The sequence below is a fragment of the Mesoplodon mirus genome (genome assembly GCF_964341445.2).
Source record: "Mesoplodon mirus genome assembly, chromosome: 1".
Taxonomy (NCBI): domain Eukaryota; kingdom Metazoa; phylum Chordata; class Mammalia; order Artiodactyla; family Ziphiidae; genus Mesoplodon; species Mesoplodon mirus.
Window position 1 is genome coordinate 157,310,187 of NC_138976.1, and position 25,277 is coordinate 157,335,463.

Here is a 25,277-nt window from a genome sequence, read left to right on the forward strand (position 1 = left end):
TCTCAATGATTAATCTGTTGTATTACACAACCTTTGTGTATTTAGCTTTATCAATGACATGTCCTTGAAAAATGTTTTAGAGATCCTACCAGTCTTTGAAAACATCCTCGTGCCTTGTTTCAGTTCCACTTTTATGTATATTTTCTGCCTTGCACCCGATTATTCCTACATCTGATGGATGGCCTTGGGAATCTAATACTGATATTGATTGTTTTGGCTGATTGTCTCCCCTTGTAGCTGCTTTCTTCATTATTGTGTAAATTTAGATCATGAGCTCATGTTTAGCTAAACAGCTGACCTTGTAAGAGGCTTAGGTGTGAACGCTTGTAAGTTTCAGCAGAAAGTCGGCAAAGATTTACTTGTGTCCCTCCAATGAGTGGCCCGCAAGAACCCCGTTTACTACAAGTGTTGGTCCAATACTCCCCCTAGAGGCAGGGGACTCAGACAGGGCTGCTTTGTGGCCCCCGATCTGGGTCAGGGGCAGTGGGTGGCCTGTGGCCCGGGCAGGAACCTCTCCGCGTGTGTCCCAGGGACCCATCTGCCTGTGAGCCTCGGTCACATGGCAAGAAGCTATGATGCCCAGACCTATGATTAGCTGTGCAGCGAGGTGTACTGCGCGGACAGGTTCCACACACACTTCAAGTAAGAGTGCGGCCTGAGTGGAAAGGTGAGAGTTTGGGCAGCTGTGCAGACAAAGAAAGCGCCCTTTGGCCTGGGCCTAAATGCTTGTGACACTACACTGGGCCTGCCGGGCTCTGAGGGCCCTGCCCTGGGCCCCCTGCTCCCCTGCCCTTTGTTCAGTCACAGCAGAGATGGCCACACCCACTCCCACAGTGAGGGCAGTGTTCCAACCTCCCTCAGCCCCGCCCCCTCTCCGCAGGTTACCATGGACTACAGAGGCAGCATTCTGAGGCCAGGGCGTTCCGAGAATGCCAAGGGCAGACATGATGACCTTAAATGATTTCCTCTTGTGTCAGTTTTGGTAAACTTTAGGAGCTAGGAAATGGTCCACTTTCCAGAAATCTTCAAATTTACTGGCATTTCATATATTTTCTGCTCTAACATTGACCTGACTCTTTCTGTATATTCTATACTTATGTTTTTGTTTTCCTTAATCAAAGTGTGTCTTTTAAATCTTTTCAAAGAAGATTCTTTGGACTTACTAAATCACCTGAATTTTATAAGTTTTCTCTTGTATTAAGTTCTGCTCATATCTTTATTTAACATTTTTCTATGTTCTCAGGGTTTATTGTTTTCATCTTCTGATGTCAATTAAAACACTTGGTTATTCATTTTAATAAATCTTTTTACTTATAAAAATTTGAACTTTTAAAGATTCCAGCTTACTTGTACGTTTCTAAGGGTCAGGTCCTCTCCATTGTTGCCTGCCTAAGGCTTAGTTCACCTTATAGCAATGTATATATTGACCTACTTTCCCCTCGACTTTCTGTGATCCCCTTCATCTCACCTTTCTTTGCAGACAAGCCATTTGAAATACCCTTAACTTATTTCACAGCCAATAAGGCTTTGAAATAATGTGTATTTTTTAGAGAAATCTTCTTATATAATTAGGCAGAAAATCTGACCTGCCATAGTTTTCAAAACAGCATAATTTCACTCTTCTCAATGATTAAACTGTTGTATTACACAAGCTTTGTGTATTTAGCTTTATCAATGACATGTCCTTTAATAATGTTTTAGAGATCCTACCAGTCTTTGAAAACACCCTTGTGCCTTGTTTCAGTTCCAGTTTTATGTATATTTTCAGCCTGGCACCCGATTATTCCTACATCTGATGGATGGCCTTGGGAATCTAATTCTGGTATTGATGGTTTTGGCTGATTGTCTCCCCTTGTAGCTGCTTTCTTCATTATTGTGTAAATTTAGATCATGAGCTCATGTTTAGCTAAACAGCTAACCTTGTAAGAGGCTTAGGTGTGAACGCTCGTAAGTTTCAGCATAAAGTCGGCAAAGATTTCTTTGTTTCCCTCCAATGAGTGGCCCACAAGGAGCCCGTTTTCTACAAGTGTTTGTCCAATACTCCCTCTAGAGGCAGGGGACTCAGACAGGGCTGGTTTGCGGCCCCCGATCTGGGGCAGGGGCAGTGGGCGGCATGTGACCTGGGCAGGAGCCTCTCCGCGTGTGTCCCAGGGACCCATCTGCCTGCGAACCTCGGTCACCTGGCAGGAACCTAAGATGCCCAGACCTATGGTTAGCTGTGCAGCGAGGTGTACTACGCGGACACGTTCCACACACACTTCAAGTAAGAGGGCTGCCTGAGTGGAAAGGTGAGAGTTTGGGCAGCGGTGCAGACAAAGAAAGCGCACTTTGGCCTGGGCCTAAATGCTTGGGACACTCCACTGGGCCTGCCGGGCTCTGAGTGCCCTGCCCTGGGCCCCATGCTCCCCTGCCCTTTGTTCAGTCACAGCAGAGATGGCCACACCCACTCCCTCAGTGAGGGTAGTGTTCGAAACTCCCTCAGCCCCGCCCCCTCTCCGCAGGTTACCATGGACTACAGAGGCTGCATTCTGAGGCCAGGGCTTTCCGACAATGCCAAGGGCAGACATGATGACCTTAAATGATTTCCTCTTGTGTCAGTGTTGGTAAACTTTAGGAGCTAGGAAATGGTCCACTTGACAGAAATGTTCAAATTTACTGGCATTTCATATATTCTCTGCTCTAACATTGTCCTGACTCTTTCTGTATATTCTTTACTTATGTTTTGGTTTTCCTTAATCAAAGTGTGTCTTTTAAACCTTTTCAAAGAAGATTCTTTGGATTTACTAAATCACCTGAATTTTATACGTTTTCTGTTGTATTAAGTTCTGCTCATATCTTTATTTAACTTTTTTCTATGTTCTCAGGTTTTCTTGTTTTCACCTTCTGATGTCAATTAAAACACTTGGTTATTCATTTTAATAAATCTTTTTACTTATAAAGATTTGAACTTTTGAAGATTCCAGCTTACTTGTACGTGGCTAAGGGTCAGGTCCTCTCCACTGTTGCTGGCCAAAGGCTTAGTTCACCATATAGCAATGTATATATTGACCTATTTTCCCTTCGACTTTCTGTGATCCACTACATCTCACCTTTCTTTGCAGAAAAGCCATTTGAAATACCCTTGACTTATTTCACAGCCAATAAGGCTTTGAAATAATGTATATTTTTTAGAGAAATCTTCTTATATAATTAGGCAGAAAATCTGACCTGCCATAGTTTTCAAAACAGCATAATTTCACTCTTCTCAATGATTAATCTGTTGTATTACACAACCTTTGTGTATTTAGCTTTATCAATGACATGTCCTTTAAAAATGTTTTAGAGATCCTACCAGTCTTTGAAAACATCCTCGTGCCTTGTTTCAGTTCCAGTTTTATGTATATTTTCTGCCTTGCACCCGATTATTCCTACATCTGATGGATGGCCTTGGGAATCTAATTCTGGTATTGATTGTTTTGGCTGATTGTCTCCCCTTGTAGCTGCTTTCTTCATTATTGTGTAAATTTAGGTCATGAGCTCATGTTTAGCTAAACAGCTGACCTTGTAAGAGGCTTAGGTGTGAACGCTCGTAAGTTTCAGCAGAAAGTCGGCAAAGATTTATTTGTGTCCCTCCAATGATTGGCCCGCAAGGACCCCGTTTTCTACAAGTGTTGGTCCAATACTCCCTCTAGAGGGAGGGGACTCAGACAGGGCTGCTTTGCGGCCCCCGATCTGGGGCAGGGGCAGTGGGCGGCCTGTGGCCCGGGCAGGAGCCTCTCCGCGTGTGTCCCAGGGACCCATCTGCCTGTGAGCCTCGGTCACCTGGCAGGAAGCTACGATGCCCAGACCTATGCTTAGCTGTGCAGCGAGATGTACTGCGTGGACAGGTTCTACACACACTTCAAATAAGAGGGCGGCCTGAATGGAAAGGTGAGAGTTTGGGCAGCTGTGCAGACAAAGAAAGCGCCCTTTGGTCTGGGCCTAAATGCTTGTTACACTCCACTGGGCCTGCCGGGCTCTGAGGGCCCTGCCCTGGGCCCCCTGCTCCCCTGCCATTTGTTCAGTCACAGCACAGATGGCCACACCCACTCCCTCAGTGAGGGCAGTGTTCCAACCTCCCTCAGCCCCGCCCCCTCTCCACAGTTTACCGTGGACTACAGAGGCTGCATTCTGAGGCCAGGGCTTTCTGAGAATGCCAAGGGCAGACATGATGACCTTAAATGATTTCCTTTTGTGTCAGTTTTGGTAAACTTTAGGAGCTAGGAAATGGTCCACTTGACAGAAATGTTCAAATTTACTGGCATTTCATATATTCTCTGCTCTAACATTGTCCTGACTCTTTCTGTATATTCTTTACTTATGTTTTGGTTTTCCTTAATCAAAGTGTGTCTTTTAAATCTTTTCAAAGAAGATTCTTTGGACTTACTAAATCACCTGAATTTTATACGTTTTCTGTTGTATTAAGTTCTGCTCATATCTTTATTTATCTATGTTCTCAGGGTTTACTGTTTACATCTTCTGATGTCAATTAAAACACTTGGTTATTCATTTTAATAAATCATTTTTTTTTCTTTTTGCGGTATGCGGGCCTCTCACTGTTGTGGCCTCTCCCGTTCCAGAGCACAGGCTCTGGATGCGCAGGCCCAGCGGCCATGGCTCACGGGCCCAGCCGCTCCGCGGCATATGGGATCCTCCCATACCGGGGCATGAACCCGTATCCCCTGCATCGGCAGGCGGACTCTCAACCACTGCGCCACCAGGGAGGCCCAATAAATCTTTTTACTTATAAAGATTTGAACTTTTGAAGACTCCAGCTTACTTGTACGTTTCTATGGGTCAGGTCCTCTCCATTTTTGCCGGCCTAAGGCTTAGTTCACCATATAGCAATGTATATATTGACCTATTTTCCCCTCGACTTTCTGTGATCCCTTACATCTCACCTTTCTTTGCAGACAAGCCATTTGAAATACCCTTAACTTATTTCACAGACAATAAGGCTTTGAAATAATGTTTATTTTTTAGAGAAATCTTCTTATATAATTAGGCAGAAAATCTGACCTGCCATAGTTTTCAAAACAGCATAATTTCACTCTTCTCAATGATTAATCTGTTGTATTACACAACCTTTGTGTATTTAGCTTTATCAATGACATGTCCTTTAAAAATGTTTTAGACATCCTACCCGTCTTTGAAAACATCCTCGTGCCTTGTTTCAGTTCCAGTTTTATGTATATTTTCTGCCTTGCACCCGATTATTCCTACATCTGATGGATGGCCTAGGGAATCTAATTCTGGTATTGATTGTTTTGGCTGATTGTCTCCCCTTGTAGCTGCTTTCTTCATTATTGTGTACATTTAGATCATGAGCTCATGTTTTGCTAAACAGCTGACCTTGTAAGAGGCTTAGGTGTGATCTCTCGTAACTTTCAGCAGAAAGTCGGCAAAGATTTATTTGTGTCCCTCCAATGAGTGGCCCGCAAGGACCCCGTTTTCTACAATTGTTGGTCCAATACTCCCTCTAGAGGCAGGGGACTCAGACAGGGCTGATTTGCCACCCGCCATCTAGGGCAGGGGCAGTGGGCGGCCTGTGGCCTGGGCAGGAGCCTCTCTGCGTGTGTGCGAAGGACCCATCTGCCTGCGAACTTCGGTCACCTGGCAGGAAGCTACGATGCCCAGACCTATGCTTAGCTGTGCAGAGAGGTGTACTGCGCGGACATGTTCCCCACACACTTCAAGTAAGAGGGCTGCCTGAGTGGAAAGGTGAGAGTTTGGGCAGCTGTGCAGACAAAGAAAGTGCACTTTGGCCTGGGCCTAAATGCTCCACAGGGCCTGCCGGGCTCTGAGGGCCCTGCCCTGGGCCCCCTGCTCCCCTGACCTTTGTTCAGTCACAGCAGAGGTGGCCACACCCACTCCCTCAGTGAGGGAAGTGTTCCAACCTCCCTCAGCCCCGCCCCCTCTCCGCAGGTTACCATGGACTACAGAGGCTGCATTCTGAGGCCAGGGTGTTCCGAGAATGCCAAGGGCAGACATGATGACCTTAAATGATTTCCTCTTGTGTCAGTGTTGGTAAACTTTAGGAGCTAGGAAATGGTCCACTTGACAGAAATATTCAAATTTACTGGCATTTCATATATTCTCTGCTCTAACATTGTCCTGACTCTTTCTGTATATTCTTTACTTATGTTTTGGTTTTCCTTAATCAAAGTGTGTCTTTTAAACCTTTTCAAGAAGATTCTTTGGACTTACTAAATCACCTGAATTTTATACGTTTTCTGTTGTATTAAGTTCTGCTCATATCTTTATTTATCTTTTCTCTATGTTCTCAGGGTTTATTGATTTCATCTTCTGATGTCAATTAAAACACTTGGTTATTCATTTTAATAAATCTTTTTACTTATAAAGATTTGAACTTTTGAAGATTCCAGCTTACTTGTAAGTTTCTAAGGGTCAGGTCCTCTCCATTGTTGCCGGCCTAAGGCTTAGTTCACCATATAGCAATGTATATATTGACCTATTTTCCCCTCGACTTTCTGTGATACCTTACATCTCACCTTTCTTTGCAGACAAGTCCTTTGAAATACCCTTAACTTATTTCACAGCCAATAAGGCTTTGAAATAATGTGTAATTTTCAGAGAAATCTTCTTATATAATTAGGCAGAAAATCTGACCTGCCATAGTTTTCAAAACAGCATAATTTCACTCTTCTCAATGATTAATCTGTTGTATTACACAACCTTTGTGTATTTAGCTTTATCAATGACATGTCCTTTAAAAATGTTTTAGAGATCCTACCAGTCTTTGAAAACATCCTCGTGCCTTGTTTCAGTTCCACTTTTATGTATATTTTCTGCCTTGCACCCGATTATTCCTACATCTGATGGATGGCCTTGGGAATCTAATACTGATATTGATTGTTTTGGCTGATTGTCTCCCCTTGTAGCTGCTTTCTTCATTATTGTGTAAATTTAGATCATGAGCTCATGTTTAGCTAAACAGCTGACCTTGTAAGAGGCTTAGGTGTGAACGCTCGTAAGTTTCAGCAGAAAGTCGGCAAAGATTTACTTGTGTCCCTCCAATGAGTGGCCCGCAAGAACCCCGTTTTCTACAAGTGTTGGTCCAATACTCCCCCTAGAGGCAGGGGACTCAGACAGGGCTGCTTTGCGGCCCCCGATCTGGGTCAGGGGCAGTGGGCGGCCTGTGGCCCGGGCAGGAGCCTCTCCGCGTGTGTCCCAGGGACCCATCTGCCTGTGAGCCTCGGTCACCTGGCAGGAAGCTATGATGCCCAGACCTATGATTAGCTGTGCAGCGAGGTGTACTGCGCGGACAGGTTCCACACACACTTCAAGTAAGAGTGCGGCCTGAGTGGAAAAGTGAGAGTTTGGGCAGCTGTTCAGACAAAGAAAGCGCCCATTGGCCTGGGCCTAAATGCTTGTGACACTACACTGGGCCTGCCAGGCTCTGAGGGCCCTGCCCTGGGCCCCCTGCTCCCCTGCCCTTTGTTCAGTCACAGCAGAGATGGCCACACCCACTCCCACAGTGAGGGCAGTGTTCCAACCTCCCTCAGCCCCGCCCCCTCTCCGCAGGTTACCATGGACTACAGAGGCAGCATTCTGAGGCCAGGGCGTTCCGAGAATGCCAAGGGCAGACATGATGACCTTAAATGATATCCTCTTGTGTCAGTTTGGTAAACTTTAGGAGCTAGGAAATGGTCCACTTTCCAGAAATCTTCAAATTTACTGGCATTTCATATATTTTCTGCTCTAACATTGACCTGACACTTTCTGTATATTCTATACTTATGTTTTTGTTTTCCTTAATCAAAGTGTGTCTTTTAAATCTTTTCAAAGAAGATTCTTTGGACTTACTAAATCACCTGAATTTTATAAGTTTTCTCTTGTATTAAGTTCTGCTCATATCTTTATTTAACTTTTTTCTATGTTCTCAGGGTTTATTGTTTTCATCTTCTGATGTCAATTAAAACACTTGGTTATTCATTTTAATAAATCTTTTTACTTATAAAGATTTGAACTTTTGAAGGTTCCAGCTTACTTGTACGTTTCTAAGGGTCAGATCCTCTCCACTGTTGCCGGCCAAAGTCTTAGTTCACCATATAGCAATGTATATATTGACCTATTTTCCCCTTGATTTTTTGTGATCCACTATATCTCACCTTTCTTTGCAGACAAGCCATTTGAAATACCCTTAACTATTTCACAGCCAATAAGGCTTTGAAATAATGTGTACTTTTTAGAGAAATCTTCTTATATAATTAGGCAGAAAATCTGACCTGCCATAGTTTTCAAAACAGCATAATTTCACTCTTCTCAATGATTAATCTGTTGTATTACACAACCTTGGAGTATTTAGCTTTATCAATGACATGTCCTTGAAAAATGTTTTAGAGATCCTACCAGTCTTTGAAAACATCCTTGTGCCTTGTTTCAGTTCCAGTTTTATGTATATTTTCTGCCTTGCACTCGTTTATTCCTTCATCTGATGGATGGCCTTGGGAATCTAATTCTGGTATTGATGGTTTTGGCTGATTGTCTCCCCTTGTAGCTGCTTTCTTCATTATTGTGTAAATTTAGATCATGAGCTCATGTTTAGCTAAACAGCTGACCTTGTAAGAGGCTTAGGTGTGAACGCTCGTAAGTTTTAGCAGAAAGTCGGCAAAGATTTATTTGTGTCCCTCCAATGAGTGGCCCGCAAGGACCCCGTTTTCTACAAGTGTTGGTCCAATACTCCCTCTAGAGGCAGTGGACTCAGACAGGGCTGCTTTGCGGCCCCCGATCTGGGGCAGGGGCCGTAAGCGGCCTGTGGCCCGGGCAGGAGCCTCTCCGTGTGTGTCCCAGGGACCCATCTGCCTGCGAGCCTCGGTCACCTGGCAGGAAGCTACGATGCCCAGACCTACGCTTAGCTGTGCAGCGAGGTGTACTGGGCGGACAGGATCCACACACACTTCAAGTAAGAGGGCGGCCTGAGTGGAAAGTTGAGAGTTTGGGCAGCTGTGCAGAAAAAGAAAGCGCCCTTTGGCCTGAGCCTAAATTCTTGTGACACTCCACTGGGCCTGCCGGGCTCTGAGGGCCCTGCCCTGGGCACCCTGCTCCCCTGTCCTTTGTTCAGTCACAGCAGAGATGGCCACACCCACTCCCTCAGTGAGGGCAGTGTTCCAACCTTCCTCAGCCCCGCCTCTTCTCCGCAGGTTACCATGGACTACAGAGGCTGCATTCTGAGGCCAGGGCGTCCTGAGAATTCCAAGGGCAGACATGATGACCTTAAATGATTTCCTCTTGTGTCAGTTTTGGTAAACTTTAGTAGCTACGAAATGGTCCACTTGAAAGAAATGTTCAAATTTACTGGCATTTCATATATTCTCTGCTCTAACATTGTACTAATTCTTTCTGTATATTCTTTACTTATGTTTTTGTTTTCCTTATTCAAAGTGTGTCTTTTAAATCTTTTCAAAGAAGATTCTTTGGACTTACTAAATCACCTTGATTTTATACGTTTTCTGTTGTATTAAGTTCTGCTCATATATTTATTTAACTTTTTTCTGTGTTCTCAGGTTTTATTGTTTTCATCTTCTGATGTCAATTAAAACACTTGGTTATTAATTTTAATAAATCTTTTTACTTATAAAGATTTGAACTTTTGAAGATTCCAGGTTACTTGTACGTTTCTAAGGGTCAGATCCTGACCACTGTTGCCGTCCAAAGGCTTAGTTCACCATATAGCAATGTATATATTGACCTATTTTCCCCTCGACTTTCTGTGATCCACTACATCTCACCTTTCTTTGCAGACAAGCCATTTGAAATACCTTTAACTTATTTCACAGCCAAAAAGGCTTTGAAATAATGTGTATTTTTTAGAGAAATCTTCTTATATAATTAGGCAGAAAATCTGACCTGCCATAGTTTTCAAAACAGCATAATTTCACTCTTCTCAATGATTAATCTGTTGTATTACACAACCTTGGAGTATTTAGCTTTATCAACGACATGTCCTTTAAAAATGTTTTAGAGATCCTACCAGTCTTTGAAAACATCCTCGTGCCTTGTTTCAGTTCCAGTTTTATGTATATTTTCTGCCTTGCACCCGATTATTCCTTCATCTGATGGATGGCCTTGGGAATCTAATTCTGGTATTGATTGTTTTGGCTGATGGTTTCCCCTTATAGCTGCTTTCTTCATTATTGTGTAAATTTAGATCATGCGCTCATGTTTAGCTATACAGCTGACCTTGTAAGAGGCTTAGGTGTGAACGCTCGTAAGTTTCAGAAGAAAGACGGCAAATATTTATTTGTGTCCCTCCAATGAGTGGCCCTCAAGGACCCCGGTTTCTACAAGTGTTGGTCCAATACAACCTCTAGAGGCAGGGGACTCAGACAGGGCTGCTTTGTGGCCCCCGATCTGGGGAAGGGGCAGTGGGCGGCCTGTGGCCCGGGCAGGAGCCTCTCCGCGTGTGTCCAAGGGACCCATCTGCCTGTGAGCCTCGGTCACCTGGCAGGAAGCTACGATGCCCAGACCTATGCTTAGCTGTGCAGCGCGGTGTACTGCGCGGACACGTTCCACACACACTTCAAGTAAGAGGGCGGCCTGAGTGGAAAGGTGAGAGTTTGGGCAGCTGTGCAGACAAAGAAGGCGCCCCTTGGCCTGGGCCTAAAAGCTTGTGACACTCCACTGGGCCTGCCGGGCTCTGAGGGCCCTGCCCTGGGCCCCCTGCTCCCCTGCCCTTTGTTCAGTCACAGCAGAGATGGCCACACCCACTCCCTCAGTGAGGGCAGTGTTCCAACCTCCCTCAGCCCCGCCCCCTCTCCGCAGGTTACCATGGACTACAGAGGCTGCATTCTGAGGCCAGGGTGTTCCGAGAATGCCAAGGGCAGACATGATGACCTTAAATGATTTCCTCTTGTGTCAGTGTTGGTAAACTTTAGGAGCTAGGAAATGGGCCACTTTACAGAAATGTTCAAATTTACTGGCATTTCATATATTCTCTGCTCTAACATTGTCCTGACTCTTTCTGTATATTCTTTACCTATGTTTTTGTTTTCCTTAATCAAACTGTGTCTTTTAAATCTTTTCAAAGAAGATTCTTTGGACTTACTAAATCACCTCAATTTTATACGTTTTCTGTTGTATTAAGTTCTGCTCATATCTTTATTTATCTTTTTTCTATGTTCTCAGGGTTCATTGTTTTCATCTTCTGATGTCAATTAAAACACTTGGTTATTCATTTTAATAAATCTTTTTACTTATAAAGATTTGAACTTTTGAAGATTCCAGCTTACTTGTACGTGTCTAAGGGTCAGGTCCTCTCCATTGTTGCTGGCCTAAGGCTTAGTTCACCATACAGCAATGTATATATTGACCTATTTTCCCCTCGACTTTCTGTGATTCCCTACATCTCACCTTTCTTTGCAGACAAGCCATTTGAAATACCCTTAACTTATTTCACAGCCAATAAGTCTTTGAAATAAAGTGTATTTTTTAGAGAAATCTTCTTATATAATTAGGCAGAAAATCTGACCTGCCATAGTTTTCAAAACAGCATAATTTCACTCTTCTCAATGATTAATCTGTTGTATTACACAACCTTGGAGTATTTAGCTTTATCAATGACATGTCCTTGAAAAATGTTTTAGAGATCCTACCAGTCTTTGAAAACATCCTTGTGCCTTGTTTCAGTTCCAGTTTGATGTATATTTTCTGCCTTGCACTCGTTTATTCCTTCATCTGATGGATGGCCTTGGGAATCTAATTCTGGTATTGATGGTTTTGGCTGATTGTCTCCCCTTCTGGCTGCTTTCTTCTTTATTGTGTAAATTTAGATCATGAGCTCATGTTTAGCTAAACAGCTGACCTTGTAAGAGGCTTAGGTGTGAACGCTCGTAAGTTTCAGCAGAAAGTCGGCAAAGATTTATTTGTGTCCCTCCAATGAGTGGCCCGCAAGGACCCCGTTTTCTACAAGTGTTGGTCCAATACTCCCTCTAGAGGCAGGGGACTCAGACAGGGCTGCTTTGCGGCCCCCGATCTGGGGCAGGGGCAGTGGGCGGCCTGTGGCCCGGGCAGGAGCCTCTCCGCGTGTGTCCCAGGTACCCATCTCCCTGCAAACCTCGGTCAACTGGCAGGAAGCTACGATGCCCAGACCTATGCTTAGCTGTGCAGCGAGGTGTACTGCGTGGGCACGTTCCACACACACTTCAAGAAAGAGGGCGGCCTGAGTGGAAAGGTGAGAGTTTGGGCAGCTTTGCAGACAAAGAAGGCGCCCTTTGGCCTGTTCCTAAATGCTTGTGACACTCCACCGTGCCTGCCGGGCTCTGAGGGCCCTGCCCTGGGCCCCCTGCTCCCCTGACCTTTGTTCAGTCACAGCAGAGATGGCCACACCCACTCCCTCAGGGAGGGCAGTGTTACAACCTCCCTCAGCCCCGCCCCCTCTCCGCAGGTTACCATGGACTACAGAGGCTGCATTCAAAGGCCAGGACGTCCTGAGAATGCCAAGGGCAGACATGATGACCTTAAATGATTTCCTCTTGTGTCAGTTTTGGTAAACTTTAGGAGCTATTAAATGGCCCACTTTACCGAAACGTTCAAATTTACTGGCATTTCATATATTCTCTGCTCTAACATTGTCCTGACTCTTTATGTATATTCTTTACTTATGTTTTTGTTTTCCTTAATCAAAGTGTGTTTTTTAAATCTTTTCAAAGAAGGTTCTTTGGACTTAGTAAATCACCTTAATTTTATAAGTTTTCTGCTGTATTAAGTTCTGCTCATATCTTTATTTATCTTTTTTCTATGTTCTCAGGGTTTATTGTTTTCATCTTCTGATGTCAATTAAAACACTTGGTTATTCATTTTAATATATCTTTTTACTTATAAAGATTTGAACTTTTGAAGATTCCACCTTACTTGTACGTGTCTAAGGGTCAGGTCCTCTCCATTGTTGCTGGCCTAAGGCTTAGTTCACCATACAGCAATGTATATATTGACCTATTTTCCCCTCGACTTTCTGTGATTCCCTACATCTCACCTTTCTTTGCAGACAAGCCATTTGAAATACCCTTAACTTATTTCACAGCCAATAAGTCTTTGAAATAATATTTATTTTTTAGAGAAATCTTCTTACATAATTAGGCAGAAAATCTGACCTGCCATAGTTTTCAAAACAGCATAATTTCACTCTTCTCAATGATTAACCTGTTGTATTACACAACCTTGGAGTATTTAGCTTTATCAATGACATGTCTTTGAAAAATGTTTTAGAGATCCTACCAGTCTTTGAAAACATCCTTGTGCCTTGTTTCAGTTCCAGTTTTATATATATTTTCTGCCTTGCACTCATTTATTCCTTCATCTGATGGATGGCCTTGGAAATCTAATTCTGGTATTGATGGTTTTGGCTGATTGTCTCCCCTTGTAGCTGCTTTCTTCATTATTGTGTAAATTTAGATCATGAGCTCATGTTTAGCTAAACAGCTGACCTTGTAAGAGGCTTAGGTGTGAACGCTCGTAAGTTTCAGCAGAAAGTCGGCAAAGATTTACTTGTGTCCCTCCAATGAGTGGCCCGCAAGGACCCCGTTTTCTACAAGTGTTGGTCCAATACTCCCTCTAGACGCAGGGGACTCAGACAGGGCTGCTTTGCGGCCCCCGATCTGGGGCAGGGGCAGTGGGCGGCCTGTGACCCGGGCAGGAGCCTCTCCGCGTGTGTCCCAGTGTCCCATCTGCCTGCGAACTTCAGTCACCTGGCAGGAAGCTACGATGCCCAGACCTATGCTTAGCTGTGCAGCGCGATGTACTGCGCGGACACGTTCCACACACACTTCAAGTAAGAGGGCGGCCTGAGTGGAAAGGTGAGAGTTTGGGCAGCTGTGCAGACAAAGAAGGCGCCCTTTGGCCTGGGCCTAAAAGCTTGTGACACTCCACTGGGCCTGCCGGGCTCTGAGGGCCCTGCCCTGGGCCCCCTGCTCCCCTGCCCTTTGTTCAGTCACAGCAGAGATGGCCACACCCACTCCCTCAGTGAGGGCAGTGTTCCAACCTCCCTCAGCCCCGCCCCCTCTTCGCAGGTTACCATGGACTACAGAGGCTGCATTCTGAGGCCAGGGCGTTCCGAGAATGCCAAGGGCAGACATGATGACCTTAAATGATTTCCTCTTGTGTCAGTGTCGGTAAACATTAGGAGCTAGGAAATGGTCCACTTTACAGAAATGTTCAAATTTACTGGCATTTCATATATTCTCTGCTCTAACATTGTCCTGACTCTTCCTGTATATTCTTTACTTATGTTTTGGTTTTCCTTAATCAAAGTGTGTCTTTTAAATCTTTTCAAAGAAGATTCTTTGGACTTACTAAATCACCTGAATTTTATCCGTTTTCTGTTGTATTAAGTTCTGCTCATATCTTTATTTATCTTTTTTCTATGTTCTCAGGGTTTATTGTTTTCATCTTCTGATGTCAATTAAAACACTTGGTTATTCATTTTAATAAATCTTTTTACTTATAAAGATTTGAACTTTTGAAGATTCCACCTTACTTGTACGTTTCTAAGGGTCAGGTCGTCTCCATTGTTGCTGGCCTAAGGCTTAGTTCAACATACAGCAATGTATATATTGACCTATTTTCCCCTCGACTTTCTGTGATTCCCTACATCTCACCTTTCTTTGCAGGCAAGCCATTGGAAATACCCTTAACTTATTTCACAGCCAATAAGTCTTTGAAATAATGTGTATTTTTTAGAGAAATCTTCTTATATAATTAGGCAGAAAATCTGACCTGCCATAGTTTTCAAAACAGCATAATTTCACTCTTCTCCATGATTAACCTGTTGTATTACACAACCTTGGAGTATTTAGCGTTATTAATGACATGTCCTTGAAAAATGTTTTAGAGATCCTACCAGTCTTTGAAAACATCCTTGTGCCTTGTTTCAGTTCCAGTTTTATGTATATTTTCTGCCTTGCCCTCGTTTATTCCTTCATCTGATGGATGGCCTTGGGAATCTAATTCTGGTATTGATGGTTTTGGCTGATTGTCTCCCCTTGTAGCTGCTTTCTTCATTATTGTGTAAATTTAGATCATGAGCTCATGTTTAGCTAAACAGCTGACCTTGTAAGAGGCTTAGGTGTGAACGCTCGTAAGTTTCAGCAGAGAGTCGGCAAAGATTTATTTGTGTCCCTCCAATGAGTGGCCCGCAAGGACCCCGTTTTCTACAAGTGTTGGTCCAATACTCCCTCTAGAGGCAGGGGACTCAGACAGGGCTGCTTTGCGGCCCCCGATCTGGGGCAGGGGCAGTGGGCGGCCTGTGACCCGGGCAGGAGCCTCTCCGCGTGTGTCCCAGGGACCCATCTGCCTGTGAACTTCAGTCACCTGGCAGGAAGCTACGATGCCCAGACCTATGCTTAGCTGTGCAGCGCGGTGTACTGCGCGGACACGTTCCACACACACTTCAAGTAAGAGGGCGGCCTGAGTGGAAAGGTGAGAGTTTGGGCAGCTGTGCAGACAAAGAAGGCGCCCTTTGGCCTGGGCCTAAAAGCTTGTGACACTCCACTGGGCCTGCCGGGCTCTGAGGGCCCTGCCCTGGGCCCCCTGCTCCCCTGACCTTTGTTCAGTCACAGCAGAGATGGCCACACCCACTCCCTCAGTGAGGGCAGTGTTCCAACCTCCCTCAGCCCCGCCCCCTCTTCGCAGGTTACCATGGACTACAGAGGCTGCATTCTGAGGCCAGGGCGTTCCGAGAATGCCAAGGGCAGACATGATGACCTTAAATGATTTCCTCTTGTGTCAGTGTCGGTAAACATTAGGAGCTAGGAAATGGTCCACTTTACAGAAATGTTCAAATTTACTGGCATTTCATATATACTCTGCTCTAACATTGTCCTGACTCTTTCTGTATATTCTTTACTTATGTTTTGGTTTTCCTTAATCAAAGTGTGTCTTTTAAATCTTTTCAAAGAAGATTCTTTGGACTTACTAAATCACCTGAATTTTATACGTTTTCTGTTGTATTAAGTTCTGCTCATATCTTTATTTATCTTTTTTCTATGTTCTCAGGGTTTATTGTTTTCATCTTCTGATGTCAATTAAAACACTTGGTTATTCATTTTAATAAATCTTTTTACTTATAAAGATTTGAACTTTTGAAGATTCCACCTTACTTGTACGTTTCTAAGGGTCAGGTCGTCTCCATTGTTGCTGGCCTAAGGCTTAGTTCAACATACAGCAATGTATATATTGACCTATTTTCCCCTCGACTTTCTGTGATTCCCTACATCTCACCTTTCTTTGCAGGCAAGCCATTGGAAATACCCTTAACTTATTTCACAGCCAATAAGTCTTTGAAATAATGTGTATTTTTTAGAGAAATCTTCTTATATAATTAGGCAGAAAATCTGACCTGCCATAGTTTTCAAAACAGCATAATTTCACTCTTCTCCATGATTAACCTGTTGTATTACACAACCTTGGAGTATTTAGCGTTATTAATGACATGTCCTTGAAAAATGTTTTAGAGATCCTACCAGTCTTTGAAAACATCCTTGTGCCTTGTTTCAGTTCCAGTTTTATGTATATTTTCTGCCTTGCCCTCGTTTATTCCTTCATCTGATGGATGGCCTTGGGAATCTAATACTGGTATTGATGGTTTTGGCTGATTGTCTCCCCTTGTAGCTGCTTTATTCATTATTGTGTAAATTTAGATAATGAGCTCATGTTTAGCTAAACAGCTGACCTTGTAAGAGGCTTAGGTGTGAACGCTCGTAAGTTTCAGCAGAGAGTCGGCAAAGATTTATTTGTGTCCCTCCAATGAGTGGCCCGCAAGGACCCCGTTTTCTACAAGTGTTGGTCCAATACTCCCTCTAGAGGCAGGGGACTCAGACAGGGCTGCTTTGCGGCCCCCGATCTGGGGCAGGGGCATTGGGCGGCCTGTGACCCGGGCAGGAGCCTCTCCGCGTGTGTCCCAGGGACCCATCTGCCTGTGAACTTCAGTCACCTGGCAGGAAGCTACGATGCCCAGACCTATGCTTAGCTGTGCAGCGTGGTGTACTGCGCGGACACGTTCCACACACACTTCATGTAAGAGGGCGGCCTGAGTGGAAAGGTGAGAGTTTGGGCAGCTGTGCAGACAAAGAAGGCACCCTTTGGCCTGGGCCTAAAAGCTTGTGACACTCCACTGGGCCTGCCGGGCTCTGAGGGCCCTGCCCTGGGCCCCCTGCTCCCCTGCCCTTTCTTCAGTCACAGCAGAGATGGCCACACCCACTCCCTCAGTGAGGGCAGGGTTCCATCCTCCCTCAGCCCCGCCCCCTCTCCGCAGTTTACCATGGACTACAGAGGCTGCATTCTGAGGCCAGGGCCTTCCGAGAATGCCAAGGGCAGACATGATGACCTTAAATGATTTCCTCTTGTGTCAGTTTTGATAAACTTTAGGAGCTAGGAAATGGTCGACTTTACTGAAATGTTCAAATTTACTGGCATTTCATATATTCTCTGCTCTAACATTGTCCTGACTCTTTCTGTATATTCTTTACTTATGTTTTTGTTTTCCTTAATCTAAGTGTGTCTTTTAAATCTTTTCAAAGAAGATTCTTTGGACTTACTAAATCACCTGAATTTTATTCGTTTTCTGTTGTATTAAGTTCTGCTCATATCTTTATTTATCTTTTTTCTATGTTCTCAGGCTTTATTGTTTTCATCTTCTGATGTCAATTAAAACACTTGTTTATTCATTTAATAAATCTTTTTACTTATTAAGATTTGAACTTTTGAAGGTTCCAGCTTACTTGTACGTGTCTAAGGGGCAGGTCCTCTCCATTGTTGCTGGCCTAAGGCTTAGTTCACCATACAGCAATGTATATATTGACCTATTTTCCCCTCGACTTTCTGTGATTCCCTACATCTCACCTTTCTTTGCAGGCAAGCCATTGGAAATACTCTTAACTTATTTCACAGCAAAGAAGTCTTTGAAATAAAGTGTATTTTTTAGAGAAATCTTCTTATATAATTAGGCAGAAAATCTGACCTGCCATAGTTTTCAAAACAGCATAATTTCACTCTTCTCAATGATTAATCTGTTGTATTACACAACCTTGGAGTATTTAGCTTTATCAATGACATGTCCTTGAAAAATGTTTTAGAGATCCTACCAGTCTTTGAAAACATCCTTGTGCCTTGTTTCAGTTCCAGTTTTATGTATATTTTCTGCCTTGCACCCGATTATTCCTACATCTGATGGATGGCCTTGGGAATCTAATTCTGGTATTGATGCTTTTGGCTGATTGTCTCCCCTTCTGGCTGCTTTCTTCATTATTGTGTAAATTTAGATCATGAGCTCTTGATTACCTGAACAGCTGACCTTGTAAGAGGCTTAGGTGTGAACGCTCGTAAGTTTCAGCAGAGAGTCGGCAAAGATTTATTTGTGTCCCTCCAATGAGTGGCCCGCAAGGACCCCGTTTTCTACAAGTGTTGGTCCAATACTCCCTCTAGAGGCAGGGGACTCAGACAGGGCTGCTTTGCGGCCCCCGTTCTGGGTCAGGGGCAGTGGGCGGCCTGTAACCCGGGCAGGAGCCTCCTCGCGTGTGTCCCAGGGTCCCATCTGCCTGCGAACATCGGTCACCTGGCAGGAAGCTATGATGCCCAGACCTATGCTTAGCTGTGCAGCGCGGTGTACTGCGCGGACACGTTCCACACACACTTCAAGTAAGAGGTCGGCCTCAGTGGAAAGGTGAGAGTTTGGGCAGCTGTGCAGACAAAGAAGGCGCCCTTTGGCCTGGGCCTAAAAGCTTGTGACACTCCACTGGGCCTGCCGGGCTCTGAGGGCCCTGCCCTGGTCCCCCTGCTCCCCTGCCCTTTGTTCAGTCACAGCAGAGATAGCCACAACCACTCCCTCAGTGAGGGCAGTGTTCCAACCTCCCTCAGCCCCGCCCCCTCTCCGCAGGTTACCATGGACTACAGAGGCTGCATTCTGAAGCCAGGGCGTTCTGAGAATGCCAAGGGCAGACATGATGACCTTAAATGATTTCCTCTTGTGTCAGTGTTGGTAAACTTTAGGAGCTAGGAAATGGTCCACTTTACCGAAATGTTCACATTTACTGGCATTTCATATATTCTCTGCTCTAACATTGTCCTGACTCTTTCTGTATATTCTTTACTTATGTTTTGGTTTTCCTTAATCAAAGTGTGTGTTTTAAATCTTTTCAAAGAAGATTCTTTGGACTTACTAAATCACCTGAATTTTATACGTTTTCTGTTGTATTAAGTTCTGCTCATATCTTTATTTATCTTTTTTCTATGTTCTCAGGGTTTATTGTTTTCATCTTCTGATGTCAATTAAAACACTTGGTTATTCATTTTAATAAATATTTTTACTTATAAAGATTTGAACTTTTGAAGGTTCCAGCTTACTTGTACGTGTCTAAGGGTCAGGTCCTTTCCATTGTTGCTGGCCTAAGGCTTAGTTCACCATACAGCAATGTATATATTGACCTATTTTCCCCTCGACTTTCTGTGATTCCCTACATCTCACCTTTCTTTGCAGACAAGCCATTGGAAATACCCTTAACTTATTTCACCGCCAATAAGTCTTTGAAATAATGTGTATTTTTTAGAGAAATCTTCTTATATAATTAGGCAGAAAATCTGACCTGCCATAGTTTTCAAAACAGCATAATTTCACTCTTCTCAATGATTAATCTGTTGTATTACACAACCTTGGAGTATTTAGCTTTATCAATGACATGTCCTTGAAAAATGTTTTAGAGATCCTACCAGTCTTTGAAAACATCCTTGTGCCTTGTTTCAGTTCCAGTTTTATGTATATTTTCTGCCTTGCACCCGATTATTCCTACATCTGATGGATGGCCTTGGGAATCTAATTCTGGTATTGATGGTTTTGGCTGATTGTCTCCCCTTCTGGCTGCTTTCTTCATTATTGTGTAAATTTAGATCATGAGCTCATGTTTAGCTAAACAGCTGACCTTGTAAGAGGCTTAGGTGTGAACGCTCGTAAGTTTCAGCAGAGAGTCGGCAAAGATTTATTTGTGTCCCTCCCATGAGTGGCCCGCAAGGACCCCGTTTTCTACAAGTGTTGGTCCAATACTCCCTCTAGAGGCAGGGGACTCAGACAGGGCTGCTTTGCGGCCCCCAATCTGGGGCAGGGGCAGTGGGCGGCCTGTGACCTGGGCAGGAGCCTCTCCGCGTGTGTCCCAGGGACCCATCTGCCTGCGAACTTCGGTCACCTGGCAGGAAGCTATGATGCCCAGAACTATGCTTAGCTGTGCAGCGCGGTGTACTGCGCGGACACGTTCCACACACACTTCAAGTAAGAGGGCGGCCTGAGTGGAAAGGTGAGAGTTTGGGCAGCTGTGCAGACAAAGAAGGCGCCCTTTGTCCTGGGCCTAAAAGCTTGTGACACTCCACTGTGCCTGTCGGGCTCTGAGGGCCCTGCCCTGGGCCCCCTGCACCCCTGCCCTTTGTTCAGTCACAGCAGAGATGGCCACCCCCACTCCCTCAGTGAGGGCAGTGTTCCAACCTCCCTCAGCCCCGCCCCCTCTCCACAGGTTACCATGGACTACAGAGGCTGCATTCTGAGGCCAGGGCGTTCCAAGAATGCCAAGGGCAGACATGATGACCTTAAATGATTTCCTCTTGTGTCAGTGTTGGTAAACTTTAGGAGCTAGGAAATGGTCCACTTTACAGAAATGTTCAAATTTACTGGCATTTCATATATTCTCTGCTCTAACATTGTCCGGACTCTCTGTATATTCTTTACTTATGTTTTGGTTTTCCTTAATCAAAGTGTGTCTTTTAAATCTTTTCAAAGAAGATTCTTTGGACTTACTAAATCACCGGAATTTTATACGTTTTCTGTTGTATTAAGTTCTGCTCATATCTTTATTTATCTTTTTTCTATGTTCTCAGGGTTTATTGTTTTCATCTTCTGATGTCAATTAAAACACTTGGTTATTCATTTTAATAAATCTTTTTACTTATAGAGATTTGAACTTTTGAAGATTCCAGCTTACTTGTACGTGTCTAAGGGTCAGGTCCTCTCCATTGTTGCTGGCCTAACTCTTAGTTCACCATACAGCAATGTATATATTGACCTATTTTCCCCTCGACTTTCTGTGATTCCCTACATCTCACCTTTCTTTGCAGACAAGCCATTTGAAATACCCTTAACTTATTTCACAGCCAATAAGTCTTTGAAATAATCTGTATTTTTTAGCGAAATCTTCTTATATAATTAGGCAGAAAATCTGACCTGCCATAGTTTTCAAAACAGCATAATTTCACTCTTCTCAATGACTAATCTGTTGTATTACACAACCTTGGAGTATTTAGCTTTATCAATGACATGTCCTTGAAAAATGTTTTAGAGATCCTACCAGTCTTTGAAAACATCCTTGTGCCTTGTTTCAGTTCCAGTTTGATGTATATTTTCTGCCTTGCACCCGATTATTCCTACATCTGATGGATGGCCTTGGGAATCTAATTCTGGTATTGATGCTTTTGGCTGATTGTCTCCCCTTCTGGCTGCTTTCTTCATTATTGTGTAAATTTAGATCATGAGCTCATGTTTAGCTAAACAGCTGACCTTGTAAGAGGCTTAGGTGTGAACGCTCGTAAGTTTCAGCAGAGAGTCGGCAAAGATTTATTTGTGTCCCTCCAATGAGTGGCCCGCAAGGACCCCGTTTTCTACAAGTGTTGGTCCAATACTCCCTCTAGAGGCAGGGGATTCACACAGGTCTTCTTTGCGGCCCCCGCTCTGGGGCAGGGGCTGTGGGCAGCCTGTGACCCGGGCAGGAGCCTCTCCGCGTGTGTCCCAGGGACCCATCTGCCTGCGAACTTCGGTCACCTGGCAGGAAGCTACGATGCCCAGACCTATGCTTAGCTGTGCAGCGCGGTGTACTGCGCGGACACGTTCCACACACACTTCAAGTAAGAGGGCGGCCTGAGTGGAAAGGTGAGAGTTTGGGCAGCTGTGCAGACCAAGAAGGCGCCCTTTGGCCTGGGCCTAAAAGCTTGTGACACTCCACTGGGCCTGCCGGGCTCTGAGGGCCCTGCCCTGGGCCCCCTGCACCCCTGCCCTTTGTTCAGTCACAGCAGAGATGGCCACACCCACTCCCTCAGTGAGGGCAGTGTTCCAACCTCCCTCAGCCCCGCCCCCTCTCCGCAGGTTACCATGGACTACAGAGGCTGCATCCTGAGGCCAGGGCGTTCCGAGAATGCCAAGGGCAGACATGATGACCTTAAATGATTTCCTCTTGTGTCAGTGTTGGTAAACTTTAGGAGCTAGGAAATGGTCCACTTTACTGAAATGTTCAAATTTACTGGCATTTCATATATTCTCTGCTATAACATTGTCCTGACTCTTTCTGTATATTCTTTACTTATGTGTTGGTTTTCCTTAATCAAAGTGTGTCTTTTAAATCTTTTCAAAGAAGATTCTTTGGACTTACTAAATCACCGGAATTTTATACGTTTTCTGTTGTATTAAGTTCTGCTCATATCTTTATTTATCTTTTTTCTATGTTCTCAGGGTTTATTGTTTTCATCTTCTGATGTCAATTAAAACACTTGGTTATTCATTTTAATAAATCTTTTTACTTATAAAGATTTGAACTTTTGAAGATTCCACCTCACTTGTACGTGTCTAAGGGTCAGGTCCTCTCCATTGTTGCTGGCCTAAGGCTTAGTTCACCATACAGCAATGTATATATTGACCTATTTTCCCCTCGACTTTCTGTGATTCCCTACATCTCACCTTTCTTTGCAGACAAGCCGTTTGAAATACCCTTAACTTATTTCACAGCCAAGAAGTCTTTGAAATAATGTGTATTTTTTAGAGAAATCTTCTTATATAATTAGGCAGAAAATCTGACCTGCCATAGTTTTCAAAACAGCATAATTTCACTCTTCTCAATGATTAATCTGTTGTATTACACAACCTTGGAGTATTTAACTTTATCAATGACATGTCCTTGAAAAATGTTTTAGAGATCCTACCAGTCTTTGAAAACATCCTTGTGCCTTGTTTCAGTTCCAGTTTTATGTATATTTTCTGCCTTGCACTCGTTTATTCCTTCATCTGATGGATGGCCTTGGGAATCTAATTCTGGTATTGATGGTTTTGGTTGATTGTCTCCCCTTGTAGCTGCTTTCTTCATTATTGTGTAAATTTAGATCATGAGCTCATGTTTAGCTAAAAAGCTGACCTTGTAAGAGGCTTAGGTGTGAACGCTCGTAAGTTTCAGCAGAAAGTCGGCAAAGATTTATTTGTGTCCCTCCAATGAGTGGCCCGCAAGGACCCCGTTTTCTACAAGTGTTGGTCCAATACTCCCTCTAGAGGCAGGGGACTCAGACAGGGCTGCTTTGCGGCCCCCGATCTGGGGCAGGGGCAGTGGGCGGCCTGTGACCCGGGCAGGAGCCTCTCCGCATGTGTCCCAGGGACCCATCTGCCTGCGAACTTCGGTCACCTGGCAGGAAGCTACGATGCCCAGACCTATGCTTAGCTGTGCAGCGCGGTGTACTGCGCGGACACGTTCCACACACACTTCAAGTAAGAGGGCGGCCTGAGTGGCAAGGTGAGAATTTGGGCAGCTGTGCAGACAAAGAAGGCGCCCTTTGGCCTGGGCCTAAAAGCTTGTGACACCCCACTGGGCCTGCCGGGCTCTGAGGGCCCTGCCCTGGGCCCACTGCACCCCTGCCGTTTGTTCAGTCACAGCAGAGATGGCCACACCCACTCCCTCAGTGAGGGCAGTGTTCCAACCTCCCTCAGCCCCGCCCCCTCTCCGCAGGTTACCATGGACTACAGAGGCTGCATTCTGAGGCCAGGGCGTTCCGAGAATGCCAAGGGCAGACATGATGACCTTAAATGATTTCCTCTTGTGTCAGTGTTGGTAAACTTTAGGAGCTAGGAAATGGTCCAATTTACAGAAATGTTCAAATTTACTGGCATTTCATATATTCTCTGCTCTAACATTGTCCTGACTCTCTGTATATTCTTTACTTATGTTTTGGTTTTCCTTAATCAAAGTGTGTCTTTTAAAACTTTTCAAAGAAGATTCTTTGGACTTACTAAATCACCGGAATTTTATACGTTTTCTGTTGTATTAAGTTCTGCTCATATCTTTATTTATCTTTTTTCTATGTTCTAAGGGTTTATTGTTTTCATCTTCTGATGTCAATTAAAACACTTGGTTATTCATTTTAATAAATCTTTTTACTTATAAAGATTTGAACTTTTGAAGATTCCACCTTACTTGTACGTGTCTAAGGGTCAGGACCTCTCCATTGTTGCTGGCCTAACTCTTAGATCACCATACAGCAATGTATATATTGAACTATTTTCCCCTCGACTTTCTGTGATTCCCTACATCTCACCTTTCTTTGCAGACAAGCCATTGGAAATACCCTTAACTTATTTCACCGCCAATAAGTCTTTCAAATAATGTATATTTTTTAGAGAAATCTTCTTATATAATTAGGCAGAAAATCTGACCAGCCATAGTTTTCAAAACAGGATAATTTCACTCTTCTCCATGATTAACCTGTTGTATTACACAACCTTGGAGTATTTAGCTTTATCAATGACATGTCCTTGAAAAATGTTTTAGAGATCCTACCAGTCTTTGAAAACATCCTTGTTCCTTGTTTCAGTTCCAGTTTTATGTATATTTTCTGCCTTGTACCCGATTATTCCTACATCTGATGGATGGCCTTGGGAATCTAATTCTGGTATTGATGGTTTTGGCTGATTGTCTCCCCTTCTGGCTGCTTTCTTCATTATTGTGTAAATTTAGATCATGAGCTCATGTTTAGCTAAACAGCTGACCTTGTAAGAGGCTTAGGTGTGAACGCTCGTAAGTTTCAGCAGAGAGTCGGCAAAGATTTATTTGTGTCCCTCCCATGAGTGGCCCGCAAGGACCCCGTTTTCTACAAGTGTTGGTCCAATACTCCCTCTAGAGGCAGGGGATTCAGACAGGGCTTCTTTGCGGCCCCCGATCTGGGGCAGGGGCTGTGGGCGGCCTGTGACCCGGGCAGGAGCCTCTCCGCGTGTGTCCCAGGGACCCATCTGCCTGCAAACTTCGGTCACCTGGCAGGAAGCTACGATGCCCAGACCTATGCTTAGCTGTGCAGCGCGGTGTACTGCGCGGACACGTTCCACACACACTTCAAGTAAGAGGGCGGCCTGAGTGGAAAGGTGAGAGTTTGGGCAGCTGTGCAGACAAAGAAGGCGCCCTTTGGCCTGGGCCTAAAAGCTTGTGACACTCCACTGGGCCTGCCGGGCACTGAGGGCCCTGCCC